This window comes from Natator depressus, chromosome 10 (genome assembly GCF_965152275.1).
Source record: "Natator depressus isolate rNatDep1 chromosome 10, rNatDep2.hap1, whole genome shotgun sequence".
Taxonomy (NCBI): domain Eukaryota; kingdom Metazoa; phylum Chordata; order Testudines; family Cheloniidae; genus Natator; species Natator depressus.
The window spans coordinates 12,859,968-12,869,831 of record NC_134243.1 but is presented as its reverse complement, the minus strand read 5'-3'; the positions used below and the strand labels follow the sequence as shown (position 1 = coordinate 12,869,831).

The following is a 9,864-nucleotide window of genomic DNA, read 5'->3' as shown; positions in this document are numbered from 1 at the left end:
TTTCCTAACAAAATTGAAGTGCTTTGTGCTGCCAGCGGAAAGCCTGGTGACCCTGCTCGGCCCACTGAGCAGCCAAAACGAGTTGATGGATCCATTAGGCCGCTCAGAATGCTTTCCCCCTCTCCCTCCATTCCTGAGTGACACTGTAAATCTGAGCCAATTTCAGTCCCTAATCATCATTACAAACCCCTCCACTGTTCATTTATTACTCTACAATTCTAATACAGCACACGAATGGGTCAGCACACAGGGAGCCAACACAACTGCACAGACAGGCTTAAAGAGCCCATAATCCTTCCCAGTCTTTATCTGGGAAGCAAACCTGATTCCCCTCCCAGCTCCCAAAGCCTGCTCTGGACTGGCAATCAGATGAGGTCTGCCTGGCCTGGAGATCAGGAACAAGGGCTATTTAGCTGCTTGGAATTGGAGTGAGGGCTGCATGGCAGAGGGAGAGGAAACATCTGTCAGATGTAGGCATCAAAGGGAGACCTGGGGTAGGGGTCACAGCCATGGCTGCCTGCTCTAGAAATCATAGTGCTGTGTGATGCCTGCAATGTCTGTCTGGCAGGGGGCTGGGATCAGCAGGAGGGATGCCTGGCACAGGGACCAAAATTAAGGTAATTTGGCTTGGTTATTGGATTGACAGCTGTCTGGCGTGGCGGTCGCGTGGCAGAGACGTGGCATGGTGATGGCTTGATGGCTGTGTGAAATGGTGACTATGTGTCAGGTATCTGGTAAAGTGATCAGAGTTTTGACTCTGTCTGATGCGCTGGCCTACACAAGTTTTGCCTAGCAAGGAACGAATGCACCATGTGTGCTATTGGGAAGATGTTGATCACTCTGGGCAGGTGGCTCAAGAGGGGTTATTTGTGCTACCTAACTGATGGCTTATCAAGATTCTCCTTTAAGTCTAGAAAGAAAGCTCCTGCCACTGAACTCACGGGTTCCCGACTCAGGTCTCTGCAAAGATGAATACATCATACCAGTGCCCAAATTGTGGTTCAATCCTCCCTTGGGGTGAGTAGTAAGATATTCCTCATTTGCACACCAGGAATAATGCACACAGTGTGGGGATTCCATCAGGTCCTGCCTAACCTCTCCTAGCTCAGGTTGTTCCAGCCTCTCTCATGATAGTTAAATAAAAATCAGCCCTCCCTAGCCCTGGCAGGTGAATATGAATGCTGATTCAGTCCTTGACCTGCTAAATGTGTTTGTGGGCTTGGATCGAGCACCTTTATGTAAAGCTGCAGATTTGGCTTGATGGGACTGATCTTTACAACGTGCTCTCAATCTCTCTCTAGGTGAAGAAGCAATCAGGGAATTTAAAAACACGCACAGTAGATAATCAGATTCATGGCATGTCCAGACACAACAAATTTATCCTGCTATTGCTCCCATTGAAATTAACTGGAGTTTTTCCATTGACTTCAGTGGAAGCAGGATCAGGCTTGTAGGGTTTGATCCTGCACAGAAGCAGCTGCAGAATATTCCATGTACAAGTGCAAGGCATAAAGTCCTGAGTAGGACAGGGGAGCAGAAGGGTGCAGGTGTGGCTAACAAGTTACTCCAGTCTAGTACTAGGCGTAAGAGTCTGGCCGGGAGATGATGTGATAGCTGCCTTATGACATTGTTACAGGAGAACTGGGCAACCCTGTCAGACCTGAACGGTGATAAAGCTTCAGCTTCCTTTAATTTTTAATCCAGAGTTCTCAAAGTTTTCTGTGCTTGCTGCCCTTGTTAAAGGCAATGGTAAAAATATGCCATAAAAGTATAACCACAAAAGAAAAGTACTAGAACATGCCAAACAAAACCAGACCTTACCCTGAGAGAACTGACCTGTTCCCAAATGAAAAGAAGGCAACATGTAATTTCCTGATTAGACCTGGGCCTGGACACCAGGACTAACCACTATACTCTTGCAAAAATGCCATGAGATCTTTAGTGACCATAAGTAATCAGGACCTCTGTTTTGGATCTAAACCCAGAGATGGCACTTCCAGCAGCACAGTGCCCCCTAGCCCCACGCTGGAGCATTCGTTTATTTCTAACTCACAGGGATGAGCGCCACCTACTGAATCATCAGCACAACTCCCTCCTGCAGCTCCTTGTGTGCACCTTGCCTGTCTCCCATTCAAGACCTGACCTGGCCTAGTTCTGTATCAATAAGCCATTTACTCCTTCTTCCCCCAGGCCATTAATAAAAATGTGATACGAACCAAGGCCTAGCCCCAATCCAATGGCTTTGCACTAGGACACATCCCCCTACGTCAGTGCTTTGCCACTTATCCTTCCTCTTTGTTTACAGTCCTTCAGACTTCTTTCAATCCGTGTTGTTGGTGCTCATATCTAAGCCAATTTGGATTAATTTCTCAAGTAGCATTTTGCGAGGCACTATATCAAATGCCTTGCTCAAGTCTAGATGCATTACATCTTCGGTATGCCTTTCATCCGCTAATTTTGTAATTTGATCAAAAAAAAGCTATCAACTTTGTCTGGCATGATTTGTTCTTTGTAAACCAATGTTGTTTATTGCTTCTGATTCCGTTATCCTCTAGGTGCTTTCATATACACACAGAACAGCCTATTAATTCCTCCTCTGACACTTCAGGTTTGATAAAACTCAGCAGAACCTGCTACTCCACGCCACTGGGTTCTAATGAAGCTCACTCGCATCTGCTGTGACATATGTTCAAAGTGCACATTAAGGGCCTGATTCTCCTCTCCCTTACACCAGTGTAAATCAGGAATAAGTGGGATCAGTATCAGGCCCTGGAATCCTGAGGCATGTTCATACAGCAGCTGTTCTGTTCCTTTTACATGCCGTATCCTGGAACCTGCTTTTACCTGCTGTTTCTAACACAGACCCATGGGATCTATTGTGACACAGGATTTGCTGTGGCAGAGTCCTGTCTTGGGACAGCAACCTGGAATCTGCTTGTCACTTGATCCATTTCTCATACAACCAGATTGGACCAGTACAATATTACAGAGACTGTAATTGTCATTTTAATGTGCTAACGTATATAGTGCCTATTAACTATGACTGTGAGATGCAATCAACCCACACAGGATTCAGTCTGGTCCAACCCTTTGGCAGTTGCTATAGCAGGCTAAATATTGTTCTTGTTTGCAAAAACAGCCATAGGTGTTTTGCCAGCCAGGGAGGAAGACATTTTTGGTGTTCCCACCACAACAACAATGATGGTTGGCCAATCAGTAGAGAAAAAGCAAAACAAAAAGACCCACCAAACAACCTGAGTGGCACAGTGTCCCCTGAAGGTTGGTACCCAGGTTGACTGCTCTGATTGCCAGCCCATAGAACAGGCCCTGCTCCTTTGCACCCATGAAAGACCGCTGATTCTTTCACAGCCCATTAGCATACGACACACTCCCAGTCAGAATTCTCGTCTAGTCCACTGGAACCTTCTGTGACAGGGAAGCTAGGCCTGATGCATCGTGTGGCGACAGTGGTAATGCAGTTCAGACCGCAGGACAGCTCACTTTTCTTTGCTGTGGCACCTATTCCTGTTCTGGCCCTGCTCAGCAACACTTGTGATGCAATATGGTGCTGCTACAGACCACAGAGATGAATATTTGGTTTAGACACAGGTCAGTGTGGGATCTGTTCCAGCACACCATGTTGACGTTACTAATGGGCTATGCGTGCATGAGACGTATGGGGTGAAGTCTTGGATCCACTGAAGTCAATGGGAGTTTTGCCATTGACTTCAGTCAAGCCAAGATTGCACCTAAGATGTTGATCCAGCCTAATAGCTTCTACAAGGCATGAGCTGTGTTGCATAGCCTATTGGGAATGACACAGCGCTATAGGTCCTTCTGTGATGCATTTTATACAGTTTCACAGGACCTCTTGTACCAATAAGATGGTGTCCCTACAGCCAGCCCTCCTGGGAGCCATAATGCTGACAGCCCAGTAGGCTCTCCAGTGGTGCAACATAGTGGAGTGAATTTCCAAAGTGTTGCATGAAGTTTTAGCTATCGAGCTCCCCATTTGAATCAGTGGGACGCACACAGCTATGCAATGCTCTGTAAATGAACTCCTGTATGACATGAAGTTCAAATCTTACCCAGCCCACCGGGATTTGCTCTGGTAAATGGAGCTGACACAGCCCAGTGGGATCTGTTATGACACACGTTACTGATACAACCCACAGCCCATTAGGTTGTGCTATGGCCTACAGTCCAGTTCTGGCACAGCCCACTGAAGCCTGGAGAAGCTTAATAGGACTTGCTGTAATCTCATCTGGCATCCCAACAGATTAAAATGGTTTGTTTCAGAGTTGGACTGTGGCTTTCATGGTCGCCATAATCTTGAGAAACAATTAATTATCCCAAGAAGGAACCTAGAATAGTATGAAGGCATGATTTAGGATATACATCTGAATCAGGGCTTGGGTGTGTGTGGAGTGAACCATGGACCCCAATAAAGCTAGGATCTGCTCCTCCACCTGAAAGTGCATTGACGACTAAGAGGCATTTCTCCCTCTTGCACCATGGGTATTCCATGCTCATTCCTACATTAGGAGAATGAGGAGGTGCTCTGACTATAATCACTGCATGCCTTGCATTTGAATAGATAGCCCTGATGTCAACAAAACAGTAGAACAATAAAATCTAGCCACTGAAAACTCTTCATGAGAGAGATTCATGAAGGGTCTGCTAAAGGGCGGAGCCAACGTTGCTATGGACACAAATAAAATACATTGCTATGTACATTTCCTCACAAGCCTGAATTTTCTCCCTGGGAAAAGGGGTAGGTTAGTGTTATACCCATGTCTATTTAGGAGCCTCTCAGTGACTGTAATTTTCAGGAAGGAAGGTCTACTGCATTTATGAATACAGGTGTAGCTCTGACACTAGTGGTCAGCAATAACCTACTGTTCCACCGTAGGCTGGAGATTACAGCAATGCTATCTTTATTCATTATTAATCACATTTACCATGAGTTATCCCCAGAGCATGACTGTTGTTGTTGTTTTATGGTTGTGCTTTTTTCCAGGGGAAGATCATTCAGTTACGGTGAGATGATGTAGCTGACCTGGCGTGTGGGGCTGCATGTCATGAGACCACAAGGGGAGGCAGTCAATGTCACCTCTCTTGCCGTCAAACCCTTCTTGAGGCAGTGATGGCTTTTCAGGGGCCCGCCACCAGATACACAAGAGTTTTCTACGCTGCAACGTAGCCACCCTGAGAAAGGTATGTACGAGCCCCTGTGCATGTATGGGGGAAAGAGAGGCTGACGAGAGAACACGTGTGTGTACTTTGAGAAGCCCCTGATTTTGTAGCTGCTTGTCTGTGCCCTGGAGTTTGTCGGGGTGGTGGGGAGACCAGTGTAACTATGCAGAATGTGTGAAGGGAGGTTACATCTTATGTAAGCATGTGACTTTTCCTTAGAGCTACAGTCTACAAGCTTGGAGCCCAAGAGGTATCTTCAGATCATTTAACATGACCAAATTAACCCCCAGGGACAGGCAAACACTTGTTTACACAGCAGAGAAAAGCCAAGATGGAAATTTATGGTCTCACTAAAAGAACTTCTCACCTTGTGTACAGGGGAGAGGAAAGAGATAACAATATTTCCCATTGAAAGGAAGTAGAAAAGCTCTTAACAAATCAATACCCTTATTTAGTCAATAAACCCACAAAACACCCCCTCCAGGGCATAAACAGGGAGAAAATTCACTGCTTACAAACTCTCCACTTGTGGCCCTTGAGAAGCCGCTTGCTGTGTGGGTTTGTGTTTGTGCGTGCTCTGGGGTGTGCAGCCACAAGGGAGCTCTGTGGAATAAAGGTCTTTGGGGAGCCAACAAATATACAGGAAGCAACAGAATAGCCGAGTGCCTGAATGTGCTTGCGTGGGTGAAGGTTAGTTGGGTGGGTGCCTGCATTTCTGAGGAGAGGGGCTTGTGTACATAGCACAAAGGTTAGTAACTCAGGCGGACGTCTCCTTTCAGTTACACTGTTGTGTAGATATTGGCTTCTTTAGTATTACACCGAAGTAATGAAGAGGAGAATTGGGCCCTCAGAATGCCAGTATGTCTCTTTGAAGTAAGGGGTCAAGTCTGCTCCTTTTTACACCAGTGTTAATCTGGAGTTAACTCCACTAAAATTGTGGGTTTTTTTGGGTTTACACAAGTGTACTTGAGAGAAGAATTTGGTCCAAGTTGCTCCTGGTCATGGGAATGAAAGTCATTGCTAGTGGATGGCATTTCCAAAGGGCCCTCAGGGAGTGAGGTATTGAAAGTCAATGGGAATTGGGTGTCTAACGCCAATTGGAAAGCCCCACCAGTGTCTATATTGATGCTGGGAGAGGGTTGTGTAGATGGGGTGAAGGTTAGTCCAGTGTATCAGAATGGAGTTGCATGTGTGTACTAGGACAGACGTCAGTAGGGAGGGCAGCTGGCTGACGCAAGGACAATATGGATGTATGTCTGCTCGCTCATCTTGTATTGTGTGGGATGAAGATTGGAAGTCTGGCTGTCTATACCACTGGGAGGGGCTGGGGAATTTGGTCAGGTCCTAAACTGTGTGCCTGAGGTGATCATCTGGTGTTCCCAGGGCAGGTATCAGTGCTGAGGGAGGGGTGGTCCAAGTGGACATGCCGTTGCATATCTGGATCAAAGGGAAGTCTGTCTTTGTGTCCAAAGGAAAGTGTTTGATCCCCACATAAATAATGTCCATATGCTGTGCATGAGATCGGAAGAGCCAGGGTTCTGTAGGCCAGGACTGCGGGTGGGGGCGGGGAAAGCTTTCACATCTCTTGCCTGCACTCTGCCTGAGTCTTGCCAGCACTATTATCCCTGTATTTTGCAAGGTGCTGAGCACCATCTGGAGGGTGCTGAGTGACTTCATTCACACCGAAGATCACAGATTTGCCAGCCTCAGACATGCATATGTCAAGAGTCAGACCCACAAAAAACATGAAATTGGTTTAAAAATCATGAGATTTTTAAAAATAAGAAATTCTGGGTTATTTTTATTTACTTTTTCTTTTGAGCCTTTAGTGTTCACACTTTCAAGTTTTATTTCATAACCATAAATACTAGAAATTTACTTTAAGGGAGAATCTCTGCTTTTTTAAAATCACATGACTCCAAGAACTCGGGCGTTGACAAAAACACTGATTATCATAAGTCTGATTAGAGTTGGCAACACAGAGCTAATGGAGGTGGAGAGTACTCAGCATTTCCCAGGAGACACTCAGCATTTTGCAGAACTGGGTCCTTAATCCTTCATTAGCAGCATGAACACCTAATTCACTCACTAATTATTTTGAAACAAACAAAACAGATGAGGGTGGGTGTAATTTGGTTTGAGTCAGAAGTGAAGCTTTGGGCCTTTGGATGCAGATTCCTCTTCCATCGCTGTGCAGATCACGGTGAGCCTTCTAGGATGCCCTGCAGACAGTGCTGATCCTCAGCAGAAGGCATGGTCATAGTAGCTGATGGATATGCCAGACCAGTATGGTACACAGGTAAGTGTCATGTGTGCTGGGATTAATGGTCGCATGTTATAGCTGCGGGCTAATAATAATAATACCTAGTGACTGTGTAATGTTTTTCATCCACAGATCTCAAAGAGCCTTACAAAGCAGTTCAGTACCGCTATCCCTATTTTATAGCTAATACTCAAAACGCTGTCAAAGTTGAAATACATATTTCCATTGAATGTTAACTGTTAAATTCAAAATTCATTCATGTAACAGGCCTGGGTATGTGAAACTTCACCAGCTGTCCAGAGAACTGGGAATCCATCAGCTGACGTCAGAGCCACCACCCAAACATTTCCAGCTCACATTAAAAAAAAGGTACAAGAAATTAAATCTACCCATCACCAAATAAAAGGCCATAGTCTACTGTTCATTGTTGTATAAAATTCCCATCGACACAAACTTCACTTATCAATTTAACTTTTAGGTGCTCAAACTGGACTCCAATATTGTGGATGCAATTCTGCACCTGCAATTTGCAGGGGCAATTTATTAGACCCACAACTAACCCTATTATAATGCCTCATTGCCTGATTTGAAGCTGCACACTGCAGTCATATCGCAAGGCTTCTGAATGAGGGCGACTGCATCCACAGCATGTGCCCACTATATCAGAGGCAGTTTGGGGGAAATGTAGGCCTAAATCCTTCTCCATCTGTCCTGGTGTGACTTACTGTCCTGCACTTCACAGCATTGCCAACTCCTGTGATTTTATCATGAGTCTTGAAACATTTGGTGTTTTTCTGAAAGACCCTGTTCCTGGCAGCATGTGGTTAGAGGGAAATCTCAGCTAAAAATAAAAGTTTCTAGATTTCACGGTTTCCCAAAACAGCTGGAAAACAGGCCCCAAACACACCTGGAACCCACTGATGAGTTAGGAATTTCAAGTCTTCCTCGTTGCTGCGCTGCAGAGAATATATGAATTGTTGCAGCTACCAAGCTCTGGCTCTTTAACTCAAGCTGGGACAGTTCATGCTGGTTGTTCTGGAGGTCCCCAGTTCTCTCACTAGTGTGTCAGTGAAGAGGGTGGTTGTCCCATACCCTAAAGGCCCCCAAACCAGAAGACAAGTAAAAAAGAACCTGAAAACATTATTTTAAAAATACTCTCCTGCCTTCGGGGGCCCTGACTCATGATTTTTGAATGCTGGGATTGGCAATGCTGCATGTATTGACATCTAATTCTTTACTCTGATCTTCCAATATCTTTTTTAACATAAGTTAAAAAGTGTGTGTGTTTATTTTATATTTACAAAAAATACATGCCCTTATGCCACAAAGCAAAGGGTTCCAGCCAGCCCTTCAGTTTTTATGTAATGAGTCCAGCCAGGGAATAAAAAGTATAGTGCTGGTTAGAAAACTTATTCACTACTGTAATCATGCATAACACAACAAGAAGCCACCTCCTCTCACCAGCTCTCTCCAGTATTAATTTGCACAGAATAAAGGCAACAAAAGAGGAGTTTAGAGCATTCCCTTGCAGAAGCCCAGGCAGGCCTGGTGCTAGCTGGGCAGAAGGGAAAAGGTAAATTAAAACACGTTAGCAGCACATTAAAGAAGTCAATACAAAGCACAACTTTGACTCAGGGCAGGTTGGTGGTGGTTCTTCTAATGCATATAAAGCAGCCTGTTTGACAGCACTGGAGAGTAAAGCCCTCCATTTATTCATAGACCAGACACAGCTCAAGCAAGGACAGTGCAAGCTATGGCCACTGCCCTACCTTAACTGGAAGCATTCCAGCTCTAGGACAGAGTGGGCAATTCATCCCCTTGGCCTCTTTGCTCAGACTGCCAACAATGAAGCCACTTGTAATGGTGGTTTTGTGACACCTCTTCACTAGGAACTGACTGAGTCCAACTCATTTCACATAGGCCACTGAGCCACCAGCAGGTGATAAACACAGTCACTGTCAAGCCGAGCTTGATTAGAACCAACAGCTTAGCATGGAGTGAAAGGCTAGATAGCTTCTGAGCCACCTCACCCCCTTTGGTAAGATATTGATGTTTGAATACAAGCGCTGGGCCAGATTTTACAAGCAGTTGCCCCAGTGTAAACCCAGAATAACTCTATTAAAGGCAATGGACTTACTCCAGAGTTACACTGGGACATCTGAGACAAGAAATGGGCCCATTGCTTCCAAGAGCTGTGGAGAATTGTAGATTTCCTTTTGTGTCTGTGCATCTCTCTGTTAAGTGTCTGTCTGTATTGAAGACCATATAGGGCCAGATCCTCAGCTGGCGTAAATCCATGTAGCTCCACTAAAGAAAAATTGATGGAACTCCACTGAGGCCAAGGGCAAATGTTGGTGTGAATCAGTGTGATGGTCAGGGCCGATATTTCCTCTCTATTCCAGCAG

General features: G+C 45.3%; 1 long non-coding RNA gene across 2 annotated transcripts; it reads left to right on the top strand.

Moving 5' to 3' along the window:
- Positions 1 to 889: 889 nt before the first annotated feature.
- Positions 890 to 7,496, top strand: LOC141994373 (uncharacterized). 2 transcript variants are annotated; one of them, XR_012641112.1, is made up of 3 exons: positions 890 to 1,017; positions 5,021 to 5,217; positions 7,371 to 7,496. It is a non-coding gene; the product is annotated as an uncharacterized LOC141994373 (long non-coding RNA). The 2 variants fall into 2 exon arrangements; XR_012641111.1 differs by having other exon boundaries at positions 7,394 to 7,488.
- Positions 7,497 to 9,864: the final 2,368 nt, after the last annotated feature.